Source organism: Nuphar pumila, chromosome 15 (assembly GCF_984573655.1).
Source record: "Nuphar pumila chromosome 15, dmNupPumi1.hap1.1, whole genome shotgun sequence".
Classification (NCBI taxonomy): domain Eukaryota; kingdom Viridiplantae; phylum Streptophyta; class Magnoliopsida; order Nymphaeales; family Nymphaeaceae; genus Nuphar; species Nuphar pumila.
Window position 1 is genome coordinate 75607174 of NC_143263.1, and position 25073 is coordinate 75632246.

The window sequence follows — 25073 nt, forward strand, 5'->3', positions numbered from 1 at the left end:
TTCGCGATGTAAGCATACCGTCGCCTCGTTGTCGCTAATCCATCGCTACGCCTGTTAGCGACGGAATAGCGACAGAATGTGATCGTCGCTAATCTACTGCTTTGTTATGGTGTAAAAAACTTCTGCTAGCTCATCCTTCACAAGAGAATGATTTCATAGGCAGGGAGGTATGAAATGATTTGCACGAGAAAACTTGTAGGACCCACTTGTGTCAGCACACCACTTTCTTACCATGATAATTTGATGTTTGTTTCACTCATAATAGGAAAGGGAAGAAAAGGGATGTTAGCTCAGCAATTTTCCATGAAACAAACAAACCTTGTTTATTTGAACTATGCTAGGAATTGTAAGGAATGGAAATGAGTGCACAAGAATTAATTTATTGATGATTGACAATAGTATGACAATTTAATGTCATAGTTGCAACCGAACTAAAAGCTTTCACCATTTCTTCTATCTATTTGAAGTAGAATGACTACATAAAGACACCAACATTTATTAACAGTCTTCTTGAGGTAGCAAACACTAGCATCAAAGGGACTGCAACTTCAATTTTACTTTCGATGGAATACGTGCAGGATGGTTGTTTCCGTCAATCCAAGCAATTATAGAACTTCCTTCCAAGACTAGCTGAGAATTTAACAAGCAAAAAGTCAGTAGTTTTTCCTTTTTCTTTCATAGAATTGCCATGATTTCTTATTACTGTCAATTGTGATAGTCACCTCTTGATTTGGAAGCTTGAAAATAAAGAAATCGAAAAACAGATGTGTGGTAGAAACTTTTGAAATTTTCAGTCTCAGGACAAACCTATCTCCACGCTGCATCCACAATTACAAAGTGCAAACTTCTTAGCATCATGGAAGAAACCTTCTATCTATCTTACTTATATAAATTGAAACTTGTAATATATTGTTCATCATACAAAATAAACAAAAATGATATTGACCCCTACTTATTTCATTGAGTGGAAATATTGAATTAATAATGGTCCAAATCATGCTAAAATTCTGTCAGATATAATGGATAATCACCAAAGATGCTACAGTAATTGTGGTGTGATCCAGAACACTTTATAAGTGTGTGCCCCTTTTTATTAGGGGGATATGCGGGAATCAGAGTGTTCTCTCTCTTAAAAGGGCCAAACACTTTATGTGTTCGTCTAGAACACTGGGCCACGCCTCGGGGGCAGCCGTTACCTAGCACCACTCGACTTAACACCTTGTTAATTGTTTGGTGACGAACTCTGTGTTTCCTTATACAGTAATTGAATGGCTAACTACTTACCTGTAAAGGAGTGACAAACTTGAGAGACAGCTTGTGTGTTGCAGCTGCATGGCCTTCAGACTTTAATCCATTTATATCGAGGCCAAGTCTGTCAAACATATCTGTATAACCTATAACACATAGGGAATGTAATGCACCATTAACTAATGTATGCATTCAACCATCAAATAAAAACAAAATTTTTGAGAAATCAATCTTGAAACACATGTTTCACAATTGGCAGGCAATCAAATTATTTGATAGCCTGCCAAAAAGAACTAATTCTGCATTTCTTATTTCCATCAGCAATATGAAATAATTAGAGCTGGTCAAAAATGATAAACAGTATGTTAAAGAAGAATATTGCCAGTGGTGCGCTTGAAAATCAAAATCATGATGCTTGTGTGTAGACACATGTAAACCTATGAATGCCGTCTCAATAAAATCAAATCATGATGATTGGGTTATATTCTTCTTTTGAATCTCATTTTTCTGAAGCTAAATACAGGGTTACATTTTGGTGAATCCATCAGTACTGTAGCTCAAAAAATGGTTAAAACCAAACTAGAAACAAAAACAAAACCATTGCAGTCTCACCATGTTCGAGGTAATGGGAATATATGGCATTATTAACAACTCCATATTGGTCCAATTCATAATCACGAACTTGAAGTTCAACATCGTGACAGCCCTGCACACTGAAGAAGTCAAATCCCAAATTAGTACTCTTTGATCCTCCTGTTATTAGGCCTGGCAATGCGTTATAGTTGATTTTAAACTGATTCCGACCTGGTTCCTACACATTTACGTCCCTTAGCGAGGGTCATAGTTGTAGTGAGAGGGAAGTACCATGATCCATTTTGCACATCTTGGTCTTGGAGGAGGGTGCAAGGATCCTTGTTAAGGAGTAAGCTGCGAGGAGGTGTCAGACTAAGCAGTCTTTGAGATGGCAACTTGGTTGTTGATGGAACCCTAAGCAGAGTGGTTGAGTTTGAGCATGCAGGCATTGTGGTAATGGAAGGGTAGAAGGGGCGGAAAGCTCCATAGCTGAACTTGGTAATGGCTTCCATCTTCTTTCACCAAGTTGGGTTCCTTTGTGTCTAATTGCATCAATTTATAGCCTTATTCACAGCCTTTCCTTCCAGGCAGCTTCCTTCTCTGCATGTACGATTTTGCCATTTCCAATTTCTGTTGACTAAAGAAGCATCTAACTACATGTACGATTTCGTGTGTTAACGAGATTTTCCAAGTACTCATAATTATGGTCCTTGCAACTAGGGGTGTCAACCGGTCGGGTTTGGTTAGGACCCAGGTGAAACCTGATTTGAACTAGATTTTTGGGTATGGCTCGAGTCTGGTATAAAATTTCTTAAACTATACCCGGGTCCATGTATTAATCGGGGTCCAGACCCAGGTCTTATTCAGGTCTTATTTATCACAATACTCGGACCTTATAAGGTTTGGTTGGGGTCATGTCCAGGTAAACCCGATCCATTGACACCCTTGCTTGCAAGGTCGAAGATCGTTGAGGAGATCGTAAGATTGATAAGATGTAACAGGTCAGGTTCTGCCTCATCCCAGCTTGCCAATAAAAAAAAAAGATTTAAAAAGTCGCACCTCTTGGAACCTTGCAAAATGGGGGTCATCAGTAGGGGTATCAATTGGTCGGGTTTGGTTCAAACCCAATTAAGTAGAACCAGACCTGGCCTCGATTTTCTGGTATGGTATGGGGTTCGGACCTGAGAATAATTGGTCCCTCCATAAGAGAAACGATACCCGATAAGAACTACACGAACCAGACGAATAATATTTTTATCATTTTTACATTGACAAATTATGGGTCTTAATCGGAACTCGGTTCGGGACCCATAGGGTTAGGGTAAACCTGACCAATTGACACCCCCAGTCAATGCTTGGATGGCTGCTTTACTTTGACAGCAAAAGAGTGAAACACGTTGGAAAGCCAACAGGTTCGTATTCCACTGGTTTTTTATCTTTAGCTTAAAGAATCCTCAATCGTGTGAGAGAACCAATAAAACCACCAAAAATTCCAGCTTACTTGCACAGTCACAAACCTGGTTCTCGGGAAAATGTTGACGAGAGAAAAATATCTTGAGATTTTGAAAAAAATGATCTTTCCATCGGAAGATTATCGTTCCTAGAGTTCCGCCGTGCCAAAGCATAAAGTTTTTCTGAAGCTGACGTCATCAAATCTGGGATGGTGTCGTCACCTTTGGCCAACGTACGTTCTCTCTGTTGGAAGTCAAGTTTGGCTTGACTGTTATAAACCATATTCCTTTAAAACAAGGTCTAAAACTTGAAAATTTTACCTATTGAAACCATAGTGTTTTCTCGTGATGCTTTTTTAAATTTTTTATTGTGTTCATATAAGGACGTTTGACACGCTGGACAAACGCTGCCTGAACATCCAGGCACGCGCCAGGGGGTGCCACTTAGGGTTGGCAATCTGGTCGGGTTGGCGGGTCGGGTTGGTGGATTGGCGGGTCAGCATACCTCAACCCGAACCCGACCCATTTATTAAACGGGTCGGCTGTGGCAAACACCAACCCGGCCCGTTTAATAAACGGGTAACCCGACACGACCCGCCAACCCATTTAATAAATGGGTTGGGTCGGGTAAACGGGTTCTCAGGTTGGCAGGTCGGGTTGGTGGGTTGGCAGACGGGTTGGCGGGTTGACCCACTCGCCTAACCCATTTATTAAACGGGTCAGGAGGGTTGGCATACCCCTAACACGAACCCGACCCGTTTAATAAATGGGTTAGGCGGGTTGACCCGTAACGGGTTCATTTTTTCCAAACCCAAACCCGCCTAAGAGGCGGGTCGTGTCAGGTTTTGCCACCCCTAGTGCCACTAGGCTAGGGAAACGGCTCTATTCATGTTGGGCTTATAAAGAGCTGGTTCGAACTCCTAAAATAGGCTCAACAAGCTGAATACAAACAATAGCTTCTCCGCTCCGCCGGACTGGTATAAGTTCGTTAGGTATTACTGTAATATGTTTTTTACATGTATTTTTTTATAATCCTATTTCTTCCGGCTCTAAACCATTGTATTTTTTTCTATAAAAAAGTCAGCTCAAACGCCTTATGTTTAACTCAGGCTCATTATGAGGTGAAACTCGGCTGGGGTCGCCACAAAAATGTGCTCAAGCTTGGCTCGGTCAGCTCGTTTACCAGCCCTAGGTGCGATTGGCATGTCCATTTAAAACCAGAGGCCGCCCCTGCATTTCAAACACGGTACACACCCCATAGTTCTCAATTAAGACCTGTTCAATGCGTGGGGAAAAAATGGATAAAATGCTTGTCTCGGAGATTCCAACCTTAATATTAGGATAGTTTCTCTCTGCTTTGCCTACCTTTTCAAAAGAAATTATCGCATGTTACTGGATGAGGCGGCTTAACAAAAATAAAAAATACCCTAATTCAGTTTACTACAATGAGTGCGCAATTGCCACCACCATTAAAAAAAAAAGAAAACACGAACAGATTTGTGGTGGGAACCTTTATGATAAAAGCTTCCACGTGGTTGGCAGGAGCTGTCAGTGGGTCACCTTGTGGTGGGATGATAAAAGCTTCCATTTTTAGTATTCCAAAACAAATCCTAATTCAGTGGAGATGGTAGGGAGAAATTGCTGCTTGATATTTTGCTTTCTAAGTTGGTGTATATGGTCAAGTACAAGTTTAAAAATTATGGGCGCATTATAAGAAAAACGTTAATTAGCGATGGATATTTGCGATAGATTATTTTCATCGCAAATTTGTGACAAATTAGCTAGAAAAAATTAGTTATCGCTAAAATTATAATTCATTGCAAAATTAGCGACAGAAAAAATTTTGTCTCAAAATCTGTCGCTAATTAGCGATAGATTAGCGAAGAAAACATTATGTCTTAAACTCCATCACAACTTCACGAGGGATGAGCGATAGGATTTTCTGTCGCTAATTAGCGACGGGTCGCTAACACTACAAGAAAAATGCGTATTAACGACAGACTTTATCCATTGTTAAATAAGTTAGCGATGGATTTTGCGATGAATTAGCGGCGGATAGCATCCGTCGCATAACCCTTGTCGCTAAACTACGGCAGAATTTATTTGTCGCCAATTCATCGCTAAGTAGTGACGGATTGGCGACGGATGATGTTCGTCGTTAATCCGCCACTAAATAGAGACTGCGTTGGTTATGCGACAGAATTTAATTCGTCATTACTATTTAGCGAGGGATACGTATCCATCGCTAATTTGGCCACGGACATTAACGACAGATTTAATTTCATCGCAAACCGACGACTGCTTCAAATTGGCGACGGAGTAGTGACGAATATTATCTATCGCTAATCCGTCGCTAAGTTTTAAAAAAAAAATTTATTATTATTTTTTTAATTTTCTGAAACTCGAGAAAAAATTCTCGTTATACAAATCATATAACCTGCTTATAAAAAACAAAATACACATAAAAAATACATATGCAGGTGAAACAAATGTAACACAAGTTCTAAGTTAGGCAAACTTTAACAACCAAATACAGTCTTTGCCAAGTTATAATTAGTTACAAGTATGTCAAATAAATTAAACAAATGAATCTAATCCTCGTCAAGATTATGGGCATCATCATCTTCATTTTGTCGATCTGCGCCTCCCTCCATGTCTACATCAGCTCCTCTACGTTGATCATCTTACAAGAGAAAAAAAAATAGTATTTATAAACAAAATATAATGAAATAAATTATATACAATATACCTAATCTAATGTAACAAAGTAAATGGCTGAATGACAGAGAATAGCAATAAACTGAAGGACATTAACATAATTCAAATATGTGTTCTAAGACTGAAAAAAATTTATAGTGACTCAATCATGCAGATATGTGTTTTAAGTTTGTCAAAGAATTTCACAGTGATTCACGCATGCATATATAGTTTATAAGGCTGTCAAATAAATGTGTTATGTATCACAATCGTGCATATATGTGTTGCAAGACAGCCAAAAAACTTTCGTAGCGATGAAATCATGCTTATATGTGTTCTAAGGCAGTAAAAAAACTTTATATGTCATTCAATCATGCCTATCATGTTCTAAAGTGGTAAAAAAAAATTATAGTTATTCAATCATGCATATATGTGTTATAAGGCATTAAAAAACTCTCATATATGTTAATATCTGGCTCATATGTGTTCTAAGGTTGTCATAGTAATGAAAGCACACATGTACATGTTCTAAGGTTGTCAAAAAACTTTTATAGTGATTAAATCATACATATATGTGTTATAAGGCACTAAGAAAAATTTATAGTGATGAATTCATGCATATATGTGTTGTAAGATTGTAAAAAAACTTTCATAGTGATTCAATCATGTGTATATGTGTTATAAGGGTGTCAAAAAAATTGTATAGTGAATCAATCATGCATATATGTGTTATAAGATGTCAAAAATTTTTATAGTGAGGCAATCATGCATATATGTATTCAATCATGCATATACTAGCTTAAAATCTAAAAACATGAAACAAATGACATGAATTTTTATACCTGACGGGCACCGAAGCTCAAGTTGAATGCAGACGAAGTCCCTTATCCTGAAAAAAGTTGCACAACTCATTACAGACAATGTAGGGAATGACTTCATTTAAAAAATATTGTATTTTGTCCTCAAGACACTGACAGACACCATCCCAAGACATAGCAGGGTCAATCAGACGTTGGAAGTTGATGCTGGTGGGAGAACTCTGAGAGTCGTGGGTGCAGGAAGCAACGACTGCTGTGGTGTTCATGTTACTTCCAAACCCGAACACACGATCCTTTTTGGGTTCATTAGTTGCAGTCACCCATGCTGCAGGATCAAAAGGTGGATGTTGAGTGGAGTCATCTCCATATCGTTGTACCATTTGTTGCTCGTATGACTCTTATAAAGTAATGATTAGAATATGAATTAATAATTTAGAATTATAATATTTATGATAACGTAATTCAAAGTAACTTATATATTACAATGTTAATACAATAAATACATACTGATGTCGCTCTCACCTTCTCTGATACAAAATCTCTCATGCTCTTACGTTTATGTGTTTCAACAAACACATCCTTGTAAGGCACAATGTCTCTTTTTTCTGCTTCCTATAATGTTCAATGATAAAAAAATCGATTAATAAGTATATTGAAATACTTACAAATTTGACAATATATATATATATTGATGAGTTACCATTATCTTCTGGTCGCTCTCAAAAATCCTAGATCCACCTATGTATAGATGGGCATCAGACATCTTTGTTCGGTTTTGTGCAGCCATTCCTGAGCGGTTTCGAAATTCATTGCTCGCCCACTTGTCGCACATGCCCTCCCAATAATCTCTTCTGATAGTAGAAGGCTCATGGCCCTTCCACTGTAGTGGATCATCTATCCCACCAACTATTTTTTTTGTTGCAGTCTTCATGTTGTACAATATGTCGGCAAATCGATTGGTAGCCACCTTCTGCCACACTACCCTCGCGTCTTTCTCCTCGTTTGCAATCGTGAAGCGATGGAAAGCCTACAAATACTTTTAGAAAGTTAGCACACATAAATATGAAACACTTCTTGTTATGATAAATGATTGCATACCATGAATGAGGACATTAATCTGTCCAACACCTCTCTCGGGTACTCTTTTCATTGCGCTACCGGTCCTGGAAGATGATGCAATAATGACTTCATAATTTTTCGTATTACTTGTTGTTCAAACCTCGCACTGCACATGAATTGATACACATTAACAATCGATTGTCGATATATACTTTTTATAAGTTAAGTATTGGACAAGTCACAATGAAATACTTACGGTCGACTATCGATATACACTATTTGAATTACTCGTCGTGTGTCACAATGAGAAGACCCTGCATCCAGCGTAGGTGGGTCATGTGTAGGCCAACCAGCACCTACAAAATAATGAGTTAGAAATTCACACAATGCACATTTAAACTAATCAAGTATATAATTATTTAAATTATATACCTGTCAAAGCAGCCCGTGAAGATGAAGGCTCAAACTGGCTACCACTGGGTTCTCGATGATTGTGACCTCCATGAACCATATTCTAACAAATAAAAAATATCATGCAATATATTCAAACATTGTAATATATTTCAATACATTCAAATCATTCACATCAAATATTGCAATACATTAAAACATAAGATATCTTCATGGACCTATATTAAAACATAAAATATCAAATATTGCAATACTTATCCTTAACTTGCAATACAATTGAATCAGTTACACAGCTCTATATCTTCCTGAAGACATAATCAAATCGAAAAAAACTTCACGCAAGACATTCAAATAATTCTAACACGTTACAATACATTCAATTCAGTAGTTGAAACCTATCGAAGATACATAATCAAATCGAAAATAAGTTCATGCAATACATTCAAACATTGCAATAAATTTCAATACATTCAAATCATTCTAATTATTCAGATCAAATACAAGTATGTATTACAAGATGTATTTTACTAGCTCGAGAATGATTCCTCATCACTTGTTTGACTTTCATACTCTTCTTCTTTCTCCTCCTCCTCTTTGTCATCATCTTCTTCTTCTTCATTTAGCACCCATTCATTTGGTATATCATTTAGATCACATTCTTCCATGCATGTGTCATCGGACAATGGAGATATGACATGCATACCATGTGCGACATTGTGACCATAAGAGAAGTCATACATATCATCTGATTAATAGTAATCACCTTCTTCAGCAATCTTGTCTTCCTGTAACTTATCATACTCGGGGTATAGTTTATACTTCACCTTACAAACTACCCACCATTTATTTCTATCTGACTTTCTTATACTCGGATATGAAGTATAGTAAACTTGTTGAGCTTGCGAGGCTAATATGAATGATTCATATGTTTCAAACCTTGATTTATGATTCACCTCCATAATGCCTGAGGCTTTGTCGACTCTTGTTGTTGTGGGATCAAACCAATGACACTTGAATAAAGTTAAGCTATTATTTGTGCCTAAGTAAGTCAACTCCATTATTTCTTCTATAACACCATAGTAGTCATGTTTATTTTCATCGTAGTTGTTACCCTTGACGCACACACCACTATTCATCATTGACTTGTTGACACCGTAGTCTTTTGTATGAAATCGATAACCATTTACAATGTACCCATTATAACATTGCACAACTTTGGACGGACCATTTTGTAAATCACATAATCCTTGATCATTAACATCACCATGGCGGACCTACAAGCATAAACAATGTCTGTGATCATGACCAATTAAGTATCTTATTGTTATTTACAGGGAAAGAATGTATATAATCGTCCTTACCAACTCTTTCAACCATGCGACAAACTTATTTTCACGTTCTTTCTGTACTTCTACATCGTGAGATATGAAAGTTTTCTTCGCAACTCCACATCAAATCGTCTACACTTAACAAAAACTTATTTTATAGAACCATGTACGCACATATAGAACTTAGTGTTACATATTATGTATACTTACTCGATGTATGGGTTGATTGCTGAGCAATTAAAAATGATATAGATTTGTGCTTCATCATGCTCTCGATCTTCCAAGAGTCTTGAACGACAACTACCAAATGCATGCCCAAGTGGTTGAAATATAGACAATTTGTCAGTTACAGTTAATTGTTCTTCATCATCATTACGAGGTGGGCATGTGTAATGTGTTGGAATGTAAGGTTCAAAGTACATATATGAGAAATTTAAAATCTCTTCTAAAATATACGCCTCACAAATAGAGCCTTCTACTCTTGCTTTATTCTGAACCTTTTTTTTGAGGTCAAACATGCATCTGTCAACAATATACATCTCGGATTATAATAAATTTCTCAATAGCATTGAAAAGAAATTTTTAAAAAAATATATACCTTTTAAATGGGTACATCCACCGATATTGCACAGGTCCACCAACCCTAAGTTCATATGGCAAATGTATGATCACATGTTCTATAACATCAAAAAATACTAGTGGAAAAACCTTCTCTAGCTGACAAATAGTAGTTACGACAGATTCTTCGAGATTCTTTACCTCAGATACTACGACTTCTGATGTGCACAATGTTCTAAAAAATCTACTAAACACCGACGATACCCCTCATACAGGTTTCTCTAACATATCATGGAGTGCTAAGGGTATCAATCGTTGCATAATGACATGACAATCATGACTCTTCAACCCATATAACTCTCTCTCGTCTATCTTCACAGCCTGAGCAATGTTAGAAATGTATCCATCTGAAAATCTCAATCGTCTCAACCATTGACATACCATCTTTACTTGATCTGGTCCAAGCACGTACCTTGCCTTTAATTTCAGTACTTTGTCATTGTACTCTTTGAGTTCAAATTCTGGTCTTTTATATATTACTTTTAAATCCATATGGGCCTTTGGATTATCCTTCATTTTCCCTTTCACATTCATTACCGTATTAAACACATTATCAAACACATTTTTCTTCACATGCATGACATCCAAATTATGTCTTATTAATAAGGTCGACCAATATGATAGTTCCCAAAATATAGATTTATTTGTCCAATTGCGATCCTTCTCAAATCCAATAAAGGGCGTGGCCTACGGGCATCTGTCAGTCCACATGAAAAGTATCGCAATCTTCTTAAAATCTCTATGCCAGACAACCTTGTGGGTGGACCTTCCGTTTGAGTTGTGCTTGCTCGAAACACAGTCTTCTGTCATCAGAACGGATGATCGCTGGGTAGAAATTGACGGTGACAATCAAACTAGCGCGACTTTCTTCCATGCGTCAATCTAAACGATTTTGTATCCTCCATGCAGTACGGACATGTCAACCTCCCATGTGTGCTCCAACCAGATAACATACCATATGCAAGGAAGTCACTGATTCTCCATAGAACAGCAGCCTTCATATTGAAGTTTTGTTTTGTTTTTTTGCATCGTACGTGAGAACACCGTCATCCCATAGTATTTTCAGTTCATCAATCAATGACCTTAAATATACATCAGGATTTTGGCCCGAAGACGTTAGACCAGGGATCAATAGAGACAAAAAAAGATTTTGATGCTTCATACACAAGCTTGGATAAAGATTGTATGGGGCGACAAATACCGGCCAACACGAGTATGGGGTTGATCTACCCCCAAATGGATTAAATCCATCTATACATAAACCTAGCCTAACATTTCTCACTTCCAAAGCGAAGTTTTGATGAGTACGATCAAAGTGCCTCCAAGCTTCTGTGTCAATAGGATGTGTGATCTTGTCTTTAGAGGGAAGTAGCAGAGTGACTTATATGACAATTCTTTTGACCTTGTGCTACAATTTCCCTTTGTCTTTGGCTTGAACTGAGGATGTCCACATAATGGACATGATCTGCTATTTTTTTTATCTTTGAAATACAACATGCAGTGATTGAGACAATCATCTATCTTTTGATACCTCATACCTAGAGCATTGACCATAACCTTCGCACGTTAGAGATTTTATGGTAATTTCTCATCTTTGGGCAACATTTTTTTCACAATAGAGCACAGACGATCAAAACATGATTGGCTCAAATTATACTCTGGCTTCAAATTCAGTAATTGTAGAACTACAGACAAGATAGTGTGACTCTCGCAACCATTCCATAGTGGCTCATCAACATCTCTAAGTAAGTCATAAAATGTACTAGCTGCATCGTTTGTTGCTTCTTCCTCTACCCCAGTTGGTGCATCATTATGTCACATAGCAGAACCCATTTCTGGTTCTACGACATCAAATATCAAATCCATATATGAATTATCGTGCACCACCTTTACCCGTGCATCAAAATTATTCTAAAATTCTTTACCATGAAGCGTCCAATTCTGACAATCACTAACAAAACACTTTCTGTATAGGTGATGTCTAATGCCATGAGGTTCTGTAAATCGATTGTTCTTACACATCATGCAAGGGCATCTGATCCGATCGGTGCGATCCACTGTACTGAAACTTGTCATTGCGAATTCAAGAAAATTGTCAACACCATCCATATATTCATGCGACACCTCATTATCAACTATCCTACGATACATCCATTCATGGTTTGTAGCCATTTTGTCCTATAATATTACAGATATTATCATCACCTGATAGAAAAGAGAATCTTAATAATCCTATAATGAAAAAAATATCTAATTTATCTATTAATTCTTGTTTGGTGATTGTTTGTGAGCAATTTTTTGAATGCATAAATTTTTGTGTGTAACACCATCACATCATATTTATACGCATCTCGGGGATATTTAGAAATATGAAATCACATTTCATAAAATGATACATTTATTTGAAGCATGTTTTCAGGATACAATTTTACATGGAAGGCATAATCAAATGGAAAATAACTTTGTGCATGCATGGATATAGACACATCAAACATTGCAATACATTCAAATCATTCATATCAAAACATATATCAAGCATGTACCTGCAACAAACACACTCCAATATCCCGCTAACTACTATCATGCTGAGCATGGAATCCGTACTCCAAAAATAAGAACACTTCTATTCTCATACATTAAAATTATACTCAGCATGATCTCCAAACTCCATCAAAGCAGTCCTAGATATCCACAACTAAGTGAGTGTGTGAACATAAAAGTGTTGCATCCAATAAATTAAATAACATGTGATGTGCTTGCATCACTTACTCACCACGGGTATTTACCCGATTTGAATTGCTTATGCCTTTGCATTTTTTTCTTATTTCTGTTTGCATTGCATTTTTAGCCACATGTGATGCTTAGCACTAAGCATCACATAATTAGCTCAGCAACGTACTTGCAAAGCATAAATATACAGTACAATATAGGAAGGCGGGTCAGGGGGTTACCTGCGAGGTCGTCAGAGATGGAGGTAAGGCGTCGGGGATGTCTGAAACATGAGTGAAAAAGAGGGGGAAAGGGGTTGTCCGGACGAGGGTGTCAGCCTAGGTCGGGTGCATGGCAGAAGGGGGTCGGCAAGGCTGCCAGAGAGGGAGGGGGTAACAGTGAGTTAGGTAGGAGGGTCGACGGCAATGTTGCTGGGCCGGGCGACGATAGGAGGCGGGCCGGGGCGGCGACGGGAGGCGGGCCGGGGGAAGACTGGAGGCAGGTCGGGGGAAGACTGGAGGCAGGCCAGGCACTACAAGAAAATACGTTGTTAGCGACAAAATATTTTCATCGCTCGTTAGCGACGGATTAACGAGCGAAAAACATCCGTCGCTATAATTAACGAAGCTTACGAAAATAGCGACGGGATATAGTTCGTCGCTACTTAGCGACGACTTTGGCGACATATTGTTTTGTCGATACGGCCACAACATTTGGCGATGGCGTTAGCGATAAAAGTTGTTCCATCGCTAATTAGCGACGGACGTGGCGACAAACTATATTCTGTCGCTCATTTTGTAAATTTGATTTACATTGGCTTAGTGACAGAATTAATTTGTCGCTAAGCCGTTGCTAATTTTCGAATAACCCTAATCCCAGATAGCTTTTCCTTTTCTTCTTTCGATGCTCCCGTCGTTCGCCGCTCTCGTCGTTCGCCTGTCCCACTCTCGTCGTTCGCTGGTCCCACCTTCCGCAGGCCCCGTCGCCCGATGAAAGGTAAACGACGGCCGACCCCCTGCGTTTTTCTGCAGAGGGTCAAACCCTGCGTTTTCCGGTAGAGCGTTGACCCCCTGCTGTTCCGGCAGGGGGTTTAACCCCCTGCCTTTCCGACAGGGGGTCGACCCTCTGCCTGCTCAAGCAGGCAGGCGTCCTCCTGTTGTTCCGGCAGGGGGTCGACTCACTAGCGGAAAGACTGGGGGTCGACCCTCTGCCCGAACAGGGTCAGTTAACCCCCTATGTTCCGTAAGGGGGTTAACCCCCTATGTTCTGTAAGGGGGCGACCCCCTGCCGGAACAGCAGGGGAGTTGACCCCTTGCCAGAACAATTGCTTTTTTTTTGCGGTGACTTTATTTTAAAACAACATTTTTTTTGTGCAGATTTTTCAACGGAACCAGCTCGTGCTCAGCCATCTGTGGTAAGTAAGTGACAAAAACAATGCAAATCGGGTAAATACCCGTGGTGAGTAAGTGATGCAAGTTTATTGCATGTTATTTAATTTATTAGATGTAACACTTTATTGTTCACACACTCACTTAGTTGTTGATATTTAGGGTTGCTTTGTTGGAGCTCGAAGATCATGCTGAGCATGATTTTAATGTATGAATATGGAAGTGTTCTTATTTTTGGAGTACGGAGTCCATGGTAGGCATGGTAGTAGTTAGTGAAATATTGAAGTGTGTTTGCTGCAGGTACATGTTTGCAATTTGTTTGATATGAATGATTACGATGTATTGCAATGTTTGATATAATTGTATTCATGCTTGCATGTAGTTACTTTCAATTTGATTATGACTTCCATGTGAAATTATATAATGAAAGCATGCTTCAAATGATTGTATCGTGTCATTAATAGTTTGTACATGAAAATATTAAGTTATTAATGCATGCATCAAAATTCTTGTTATTGTATGACATCATATATTGCATGATAAATTTGATATTTTCTTGATCATAGCATTCTGATTGTTCTCTTTTAATTCGTTAGGTTATTATTCGTAACATCATAGGATAAAATGGCTGCAAACCGTGAATGGATGTACCGTAGGATAGTTGACAATGAGGTATCGCTTGAATATATGGATGGTGTTGACAATTTTATTGAATTTGCAACGGCAAGTGTCAGTACAGAGGATCCCACAGGTCGGATTAGGTGTCCCTGCAAGATTTGTAAGAATAATCGATTTGTAGAACCTCATGGCGTTAGAAATCACCTATACAGGAAGGGTTTTGTGAGTGATTATCAGAACTATACGTTTCATGGAGAAGAATTTAGAAACGATTTTGATGCACGGGTGAATGTGGTGCACGATAATCCATATACGGATTTGATATTTGATGTCGCAGGAACAAAACTGGGTTTTGCTATGAGTTCTAGTGATGTAAGAACTGCCGTAGATGAAGAATCACCAAACGATGCAGCTACTAGATTTTATGATTTACTTAGAGATGCTGATGAGCCACTTTAGAACGGTTGCGAGAGTCACACTATATTGTCTGCAGTTCTTCAAATAATGAATTTGAAGTCCGAGTATAATTTGAGTCAAACATGTTTTGACCGTTTGTACATGATTGTGAAGAGTATGTTGCCCAAAGATGAGAAATTGCCACAAAATTTCTATCGTGCGAAAGTTATGGTCAACGCTCTAGGTATGGGTTACAAAAAGATTGATGTTTGTCCAAATCACTGCATGTTGTATTTCAAGGAGCAAGAAAACAACATATCATGCTCGTCATGTGGGCATCTTTGGTTCAAGCCAAAGACAAGAGGCAATGGTAGCACGAGATCAAAGGAAGTTTCATACAAGTCGCTCTGCTACTTTCCTATCACTCCTAGATTGCAGCGATTATATGTCTTCAAGGACAGCTAAACACATGAGATGGCATGCAAATAAAGTTCAACACGATGAAAACAAGATCATGCATCCTGTTGACGCTGAAGCTTGGAAGCACTTTGATCGTACTCATCAAAACTTCGTGATGGAAGTGCGAAATGTTAGACTCGGTCTATGTACAGATGGATTTAATCCATTTGGGAGTAGATCAACTCCATACTCATGCTGGCCAGTATTTGTAACTCCATACAACCTTCCACCAAGCTTGTGTATGAAATGTCCAAATCTTTTCTTGTCTCTGTTGATCCCTGGTCTGACCTCACCTGGCCAAAATCTTGATGTATATTTAAGGCTATTGATTGATGAACTAAAAGTACTGTGGGATGACGATGTTACCACGTATGATGCCCACAAAAAACAAAATTTCAACATGAAGGTCGTTGTTCTATGGACAATCAGTGACTTCCCTGCATATGGTATGCTATCTTGTTGGAGCACACATGGGATGTTGGCATATCCGTACTGCATGGAGGATTCCAAAGCTTTTATATTAAGGCATGGAAGGAAGCCTTGCTGGTTTGAGTGCCATTGTCCATTTCTACTCAACGACCATCTGTTCCGACGACAAAAGAATGATGTTAAAGCAGACACAACTGAAATAGAAGGTCCATCCTCAAGATTGTCTGGCATAAAGACTCTAAGAAGATTGCGATACTTTCCAGATGTATTAACAGATGCCCGCAGTCCTACACCCTTCCGTGGATTTGGGAAGGATCACAATTGGACGAAGAAATCTATTTTTTGGGAACTACCGTATTGGCCGACCCTATTGATACGACATAATTTGGATGTGATGCATGTGGAGAAAAATGTGTTTGATAATGTGTTCAATACAGTAATGAATGTTAAAGGAAAAATGAAGGATAATCTGAAGGCCCATATGGATTTAAAATTAATATGTTAAAGACCAGAATTGAAACTCAAAGAGTATAATGGAAAAGTACTGAAACCAAAGGCAAAGTACGTGCTCGGACCTGATCAAATAAAACATGTATGTCAATGGTTGAGACAATTGAGATTTCCAGATGGATATGTCTCTAACATAGCTCGGGCTGTGAAGATTGATGATGGACAGTTATATGGGTTGAATAGCCATGATTATCATATCTTTATGCAACGATTAATACCCCTAGCATTCCATGATATGTTAGACAAACCTATATGGGGGGTATTGTCTGAGTTGAGCGGATTTTTCAGAACATTGTGCGCATTGGAGTCGTAGTATCAGATGTAAAGAATCTCGAGGACTCTGTCATCACCACTATTTGTCTGCTAGAAAAGATATTTCCACCAACATTTTTCGATGTTATGGAACATTTGATCATACATTTGCTATATGAACTAAGGGTTGGTGGCCCTGTGCAATATCGATGGATGCACCCATTTGAAAGGTATATGTTTTTTTATATTTGTCTCTTTAATGACAGATATTTAAAATTTGAAATGTATATTTTTGCCAGATGCATGTTCGACCTCAAAAAAAAAGGTTCGTAATAAAGCAAGAGTAGAAGGCTCTATTTGTGAGGCGTACACTTTAGAAGAGATTTCAAATTTCTCATCTATGTACTTCGAACCTCATATTCCAACACGTTACACATGCCCGCCCCGTAACGATGATGGAGAACAAGTAACTGTAGCTAACAAGCTGTCGATATTTCAACCACTTGGGCATGTATTTGGTAGTTGCCGATCAAGGCTCTTGACAGATCGAAAGCAAGACGCAGCACACATCTATATTCTTTTTAATTGCTCAGCGATCGACCCATACATCGAGTAAGTATATGTAGACGCAACACAATTATAAATCCTTTTATGTTCTATATGTGGATACATGGCTCGATAATATAAGTATTTGTGGTTTGCAGACGATTTGATCTGGAGCTGCAAAGAGAAGTTTCACATCTCACTGATGTAGAAGTACAAAAAGAACGTGAAACTAAGTTTGTGGAGTGGTTGAAACAGTCGGTAAATAAGCTAACATAAATTTTGTACTTATAAACAATACTAAGTTACTTAATTGATTTTTGGATCACAATCATTGTTTATGTCTGTGCGTAGGTGTGCCATGGTGATGTTAAAGATCAAGGAATATGTGATTTAGAAAATGGTCCGACCAAAGTTGTGCAATGCTACAATGGGTACATCGTAAGTGGTTATCGATTCCATACAAAAGATTACAGTATAAACAAATCAACGATGAATAGTGGTGTGTGTGTAAAGGGTATCAGCTACGGTGAAAATGAACATGATTACTACGGTGTTATAGAGGAAATAATAGAGTTGACTTACTTAGGCATAAATAACAAGGTAACTTTATTAAAGTGTCATTGGTTTGATCCAACTGCAACAAGACTCGACAAAGCTTCAGGCATTGTGGAGGTGAATCATAATTCCAGGTTTGGAACATATGAACCATTCATATTAGCCTCGCAAGCTCAACAAGTTTATTATACTTCATATCCGAGTATAAAAAAGTCAGATAGAAATAAATGGTGGGCAGTTTGCAAAGTGAAGTCCAAACTATGCCCTGAGTATGATCAGTTACAAGAAGATGAGTTAGCTGAAGACAACGATTACTATCAATCAGATGATGTCTATGACTTCGCTTATGGTCACGATGTTGCGCATGATATGCATTTCATATCTCCATTGGCCGATGAAACATTCATAGAGGAATGTGATTCAAATGATGTACCGAGTGGATGAGTAAACAATGAATAAGAAGAAGAAGAAAAAAACGAAGAAGAAGAAGAAGAAAGTCAAACAAGTGACAAGAAAGAATTCTCAAGCTAGTGAGCAAAATCTTGTAATACAAACCTCTATTTAAATGCATTGTAATACTTGATGTGAATGATTTGAATTATTTGAATGTATTGTAATACTTGATGCGAATAAATGAGTTGTATTGCAATACTTGATGTGAATGATTAAAAATTTTATTTGAATGTATTGTAATACTTGATATGAATTATTCAAATACATTATAATACTTGATGTGAATGATTTGAATTATTTGAATGTATTGTAATACTTGATGTGAATGAATGAGTTGTATTGCAATACTTGATGTAAATGATTTGAATTATTTGAATGTATTGTAATACTTGATACGAATGATTCGAATGCATTGCAATACTTGATGTGAATGATTTGAATTATTTGAATGTATTGTAATACTTGATACGAATGATTCAAATGCATTGTAATACTTGATGTAAATGTATTGTAATATATTGTAATTTATGCAACGAATGATTTGAATTATTGCAATACTTGATGTGAATGATTTGAATTATTTGAATGCATTGTAATACTTGATGCAAATGATTTGAATGCATTGCAATGCTTGATGTGAATGACTTGAATGCATTGCAGTACCTGATATGAATGATTTGAATGTATTGTAATACTTGTTGCGAATCATTTGAATGTATTGCAATACTTGATGCGAATGATTTGAATTATTATAATACTTGATGCGAATGACTTGAATGTATTGTAATACTTGATGTGAATTATTTAAATGTATTGTATGACATATGTTATTTGTTAGAATATGGTTCATGGAGGTTACAGTGGTCGCTCATCCAGTAGTAGCCAGGCCCAGCCTTCATCTTCACGGGCTCCTGTGATAGGTATATCATTTAACTAATTGGATGCTTGATTAGTTCAAATACACATTCTGAGAATTTCTAATGTATTTTTTTACAGATAATGTTTCGCCTGTACACAACCCACCTACACCAGTTGATCACACAAGTCATGAGCCAACACAGGAAGCAGAGTCTTCTCAGTCTGACACAAGAAGACTCATTCGAATAGTGTATATCGATAATCGACCGTAAGTATTTCGTTTTCAATTATTGCATATCTTATAAATATTTTATATTGATATTTACTGTGTACCAATTCATGTGCAACATGAGGTTTGAGCCATAAGAAGTAGTACGGGAGATTAGGAATTCACTTCTTCAACATCTACCAGGATCGGTTGCTCAATGGAAAGAGTACCCAAAGGAGGTGTTAGACAGATTGTAGTCCTCATTCATGGTATACAGTTGTTCCTCATAGTTAATGTGTTTCATATTTAATTTTTTTAAGTAATGTTTACTAACTTTCTGAAAATATTTGTAGGCTTCGAATCGCTTCACAACTACGGTGGAAGAAAATGATGCAAGGAAGGTGTGGCAGAAGGTGGCTGTCAATCGATTTGCAGACATGTTGCACAATATGAAGACTGCAGCAAAAAAAGCATCTGGCGTAATAGATGATCCACTACAGTGGAAGGGCCATGGCCCTATTACTATCAGGAGAGATTATTAGGATGAAATGTGCGATAAGTGGGCGGGAGATGCATTTCGAAATTGCTCTGCGAATGCTGCACAAAATCGAGCGAAAATGCCCGAAGCCCATCTACACACAGGTTGATCTAAGACATTTAGGAGCCACTTGAAGAAAATGGTAACTCATCAATATATAATATTAATTTTATAAGTATTGTTGCAAACTTGTGAACTAAATCTTTTGTCCTTTAACTTCACAGAAAGCAGAAAAAGGAGGCATTGTACCATATAAGGATGTATTTGTTGAAACACATAAACGGAAGACCATGGGAGTCTTCGTATCAGAGAAGGCGAGAACGACAACGGTATGTATTTATTCTATTAATCATCATTGCAATATGCAAGTTATCATAATGTTATCATTAATTATTAATGCATACTTTAAACATTATTTTGTAGGATGCATATGAGCAACAGATGGTAGAGCGATATGGCGATGACGCTACTCAGCATCCATCATTTGATCCTGCAGGATGGGTGACTGCAGTAGGTGAACCCAAAAAAGGTTGTGTGTTCGAGTTTGGGAGTAATCTGAACACTTCACCAGTTATTGCTTCTTCCAGTTACGGCTCACAAACTTTTTTCGCCGACATAAGCTCCAAGCAGCAGCCTATTCTTTCCGGTGATGATGTACGCCAGATCATTAAGGACACAATGAATAACTACTTCCATGACACAGTCTCCCCCTTTCTCTGAGATGAGATCAACAATCTTGTGCTGAACAGAGGATCTTCGATTGCAGGTCCCTCTCAGGTATAATCACATATTCAGTTTTTTGTCTGCCTTAGAACATATATGAGCATAATCGAATCACATATATAACTTTTTGCCTGCCTTAGAGCACATATGAGCATGATAGAATCACATATAGAGTTTTTTGCCTGCCTTAGAGCATATATGAGCATGCTATAATCACATATAAACTTTTTTGCCTGCCTTAGAGCATATATGAGCATGATAGAATCACATATAAAGTTTTTTTGACTGCCTTAGAACACATATGAGCATGCTATAATCACATATTCAGTTTTTTGACTGCCTGAGAACACATATGAGCATGTTATAATCACATATTCAGTTTTTTGACTACCTTAAAACACATATGAGCATGCCAAAATCACATATAGAGTTTTTTTACTGCCTTTGAACATATATCATTCATGATAGAATCACATATAAAGTTTTTTGCTTTTCCTGCCTTAGAGCACATATGAGCATGATAGAATCACATATACAATTTTTATGTCTGCCTTAGAACACATATGAGCATGATATAATCACATATTCAATTTTTTGACTGCCTTAGCACACATACGAGCATGATCGAATCACATATATAGCTTTTTGCCTGCCTTAAAGCATATCTGAGCATGGTAGAATCACATATAGAGTTTTTCTAACTGCCTTAGAACTCATCTGAGCATGATATAATCACATATAAAAAATTTTTAATGCCTTAAAACACATAGAATTTATGATAGAATCACATATATAACTTTTTGCCTGCCTTACAACACATATGAGCATGATAGAATCACATATAGAGTTTTTTGCCTGCTTTAGAGCACATATGAGCATGCTATAATCACATATAAAGTTTTTTGCCTGCCTTAGAGCACATATGAGCATGATAGAATCACATATAAAGTTTTTTTGATTGCCTTAGAACACATATGAGCATGCTATAATCACATATTTAGTTTTTTGACTGCCTGAGAACACATATGAGCATGTTATAATCACATATTCAGTTTTTTGATTACCTTAAAACACATATGAGCATGCCAAAATCACATATATAGTTTTTTTACTGCCTTAGAACATATATCATTCATGATAGAATCACATATAAAGTTTTTTGCTTTGCCTGCCTTAGAGCACATATGAGCATGATAGAATCACATATACAGTTTTTCTATCTGCCTTAGAACACATATGAGCATGCTATAATCACATATTTAATTTTTTGACTGCCTTAGCACACATACGAGCATGATCGAATCACATATATATCTTTTTGCCTGCCTTAAAGCACATCTGAGCATGGTAGAATCACATATAGAGTTTTTCTAGTTGCCTTAGAACTCATCTGAGCATGATATAATCACATATAAATTTTTTTAATGCCTTAAAACACATATAATTCATGATAGAATCACATATATAACTTTTTGTCTGCCTTAGAGCACATATGAGCATGATAGAATCACATATAGAGTTTTTTGCCTGCCTTAGAGCACATATGAGCATGCTATAATTACATATAAAGTTTTTTGCCTGCCTTAGAGCACATATGAGCAAGATAGAATCACATATAAAGTTTTTTTATTGCCTTACAACACATATGAGCACATGATAGAATCACATATAGTGTGTAATTTATTTCATTATATTTTGTTTATCAATACTGACTGTTCTTTTCTTGTGTAGGCTGCTAGCGATAATCAGGGTAGCGGAGCTGAAGGGACAGATAAAGGCAATGAATAAGAAAACGCATAAAATCTTGGCGATGATTAGAGAACTGTGTTGAAGAAGTTCTATTTTTTTTTTGTTTCCTTATTGTAATTGTTGAATTGTAAATAATTAAACTTGTTAATTTTAAGGTGGAACGATTAATTGTTGTAGATTCCTTTTATATGAAATTTTTTAGTGTAGTTTGTTTTTTATTTACAGGAAATATAAATTGTACATAAAATATAAATTGTACCGTTTTTGGTATGTAATTTTCAAATATTTTTTTTTTTATTTTTTTTCGTGTTTGTGATGGATTAGCGACGGAAACATCCGTCGCTATGTATATAAATCTAGCAACGGACGTAAATCCGTCGCTAAGCCAAGGTCGCCGTTTAGTACCGGCGGATTGGCGACATAATACATCGCTCGTTATTCTGTCGCAATTAGTGACGGACCTAGCAACGAATTTATTTTGTCGCCAGTTAGCGTCGAAAAATTTGTGACGTAAGCATACTGTCACCTCGTCGTCGCTAATCCGTTGCTAAGCCTGTTAGCGAGGGATTAGTGATGGAATGTGGTCGTCGCTAATCCACTGCTTTGTTGTGGTGGGGGTGCGACGGGAGGTGGGCCGGAGGGCGACGGGAGGCAGGCCAGGGGGCAACTTGTGGTGGGGGGGCGACGGGAGGCGAGCCGGGGAAACGCGGTGGAGACAAAACAAAAAAGAGAAAGAAAGGAGAAAAAATTAGGGATTTACGAGAAAATTAGTGACGGTCAAATTATGTCGCTATTTGGCGACAGAATAGTTCTGCCGCTGATCCGTTGCTAAGTTGCGACAGATATGGAGACAGAATAAAATCCATCACTAATTCATCGTAAATTGGTGATGGATTAACGACAGAATATTTTTTATCGCTAAAATCGTAAATAAATGATATTTTAGCGATGAATATCTTTCTCTTGCTAATTTGTCACCAATTTGCGATGGATTTTGTCTGTCGCTAATTAGTGCTTTTCTTGTAGTGTAATCTGTCACTACTTTTCGATTTAAACCGGCCCATCTAGGTCACAAAATTCTCCCTCCCACTCTCTCTCTGGTTACCCCCAAATCAGCTTCCCGACGGGGAAGAGAGCGGCCTGCACCGTGTCGTCGATCATCGTCACCACCCCCAACCATAGCCAGTGCCAGAAGCTATGGTGTGCCGACAACAGTTACAAATGGTATTAACATTTGCTTTGATATAGTGATGTTGATCCGCCTATTTTGTTTTGATGAGATCTGTCGGTGCTTATCGAGTTTTTTATTTTACGGGATTGGTATTCTTGTTGTGGTTTAACATGGTTTGGTTTTTCGTGTTTTTGTTTTCTGATATGTGATCAATTAAATAGATGAGTTCATCCACTTCTTTTCAAAGTTTGGAGAGGCAAAGGAGCATCAGATTATACGTGACCATTCAACCAACAGGTCTCGAGGCTTCGGTTTCATCACGTTTGATTCTGAACTGGTTCTGGAATGAAAACCTAACCAGTGGACCCATAAAAACCACGAGAAATGCCAGCTTTACTTGCCATATGTATGTGCACAGTCACAAACCTGGTTCTCGGGAAAATGTTGACGAGAGAAAATATCGTGAGATTTTGAAAAAAATGCTCTTTCATCGGAAGAATCATGAGAAGACCTGTTTAATGCGTGTGGACAAAATGGATAAAAGGTTGAGTCACGGAGATTTCAACCTTTTTTTCTTAATAGAAGGATAATTTGTCTCTGCTTTGCTCAACTTTTAAAAAGAAATTATGAGGCGGCTTAACTAAAATAAAAAATACTTATATTTTAAATATTAAACACTCTTGGTCTCGTTAGTTAACTACGAATGAGTGCAAGAATCCCTCGTGCATGATGCCCAATTATCACCACCCTGGAAAGAAAAAAATATAAACAGACAAACAAAAGGCAAATATCTATGTAAAAAAAAATAGGTGCTTGATTGCTAACATGTGTTAAGTTGTCAATATGGACCAACGGGCACTCCGCATGGTTGGAACCTTTCTGATAAAAGCTTACATTTTTGGTATTCCAAAACAAACGCTAATTTGGTGCAGATGGTAGGGAGAAATTGTTGCTTGATATTTTTGCTTTCATATTCAATCCACCTACTTCTATTTGAGGTTCGCTGGCAGAAAACCAACCTGACCATGAACCCAATTGATTGACTCAATTTAACACAACCTAAGTTGGTATATATGTTTAAATACAAGTTTAAAATTTGGGTCATATTCATATCATGGTGGCAAATTTTTATGATATTTTGAAGATACTGCCAAAAGAGATAGAAAACAGAGAGAGACCCTAGGGAAGTTGTAGTGGGTTGAGGCCTTGGCCGCTAGACCTTCAGTCAAGATTTAATTTTCATGAGTGTTGGGAAGAAGTCCGCAAGCCACATGAAGGAGGCCTGCGAATCCGTAACATGAGTCCAAC

At 37.6% G+C, this 25073-nt stretch overlaps 1 long non-coding RNA gene across 1 annotated transcript; it reads right to left on the reverse strand.

Moving 5' to 3' along the window:
- Positions 1-284: 284 nt before the first annotated feature.
- Positions 285-1395, reverse strand: LOC149815639 (uncharacterized). The gene is made up of 3 exons (XR_016428076.1): positions 1285-1395; positions 723-818; positions 285-630 (listed from the first exon to the last, which is right to left on the reverse strand). It is a non-coding gene; the product is annotated as an uncharacterized LOC149815639 (long non-coding RNA).
- Positions 1396-25073: the final 23678 nt, after the last annotated feature.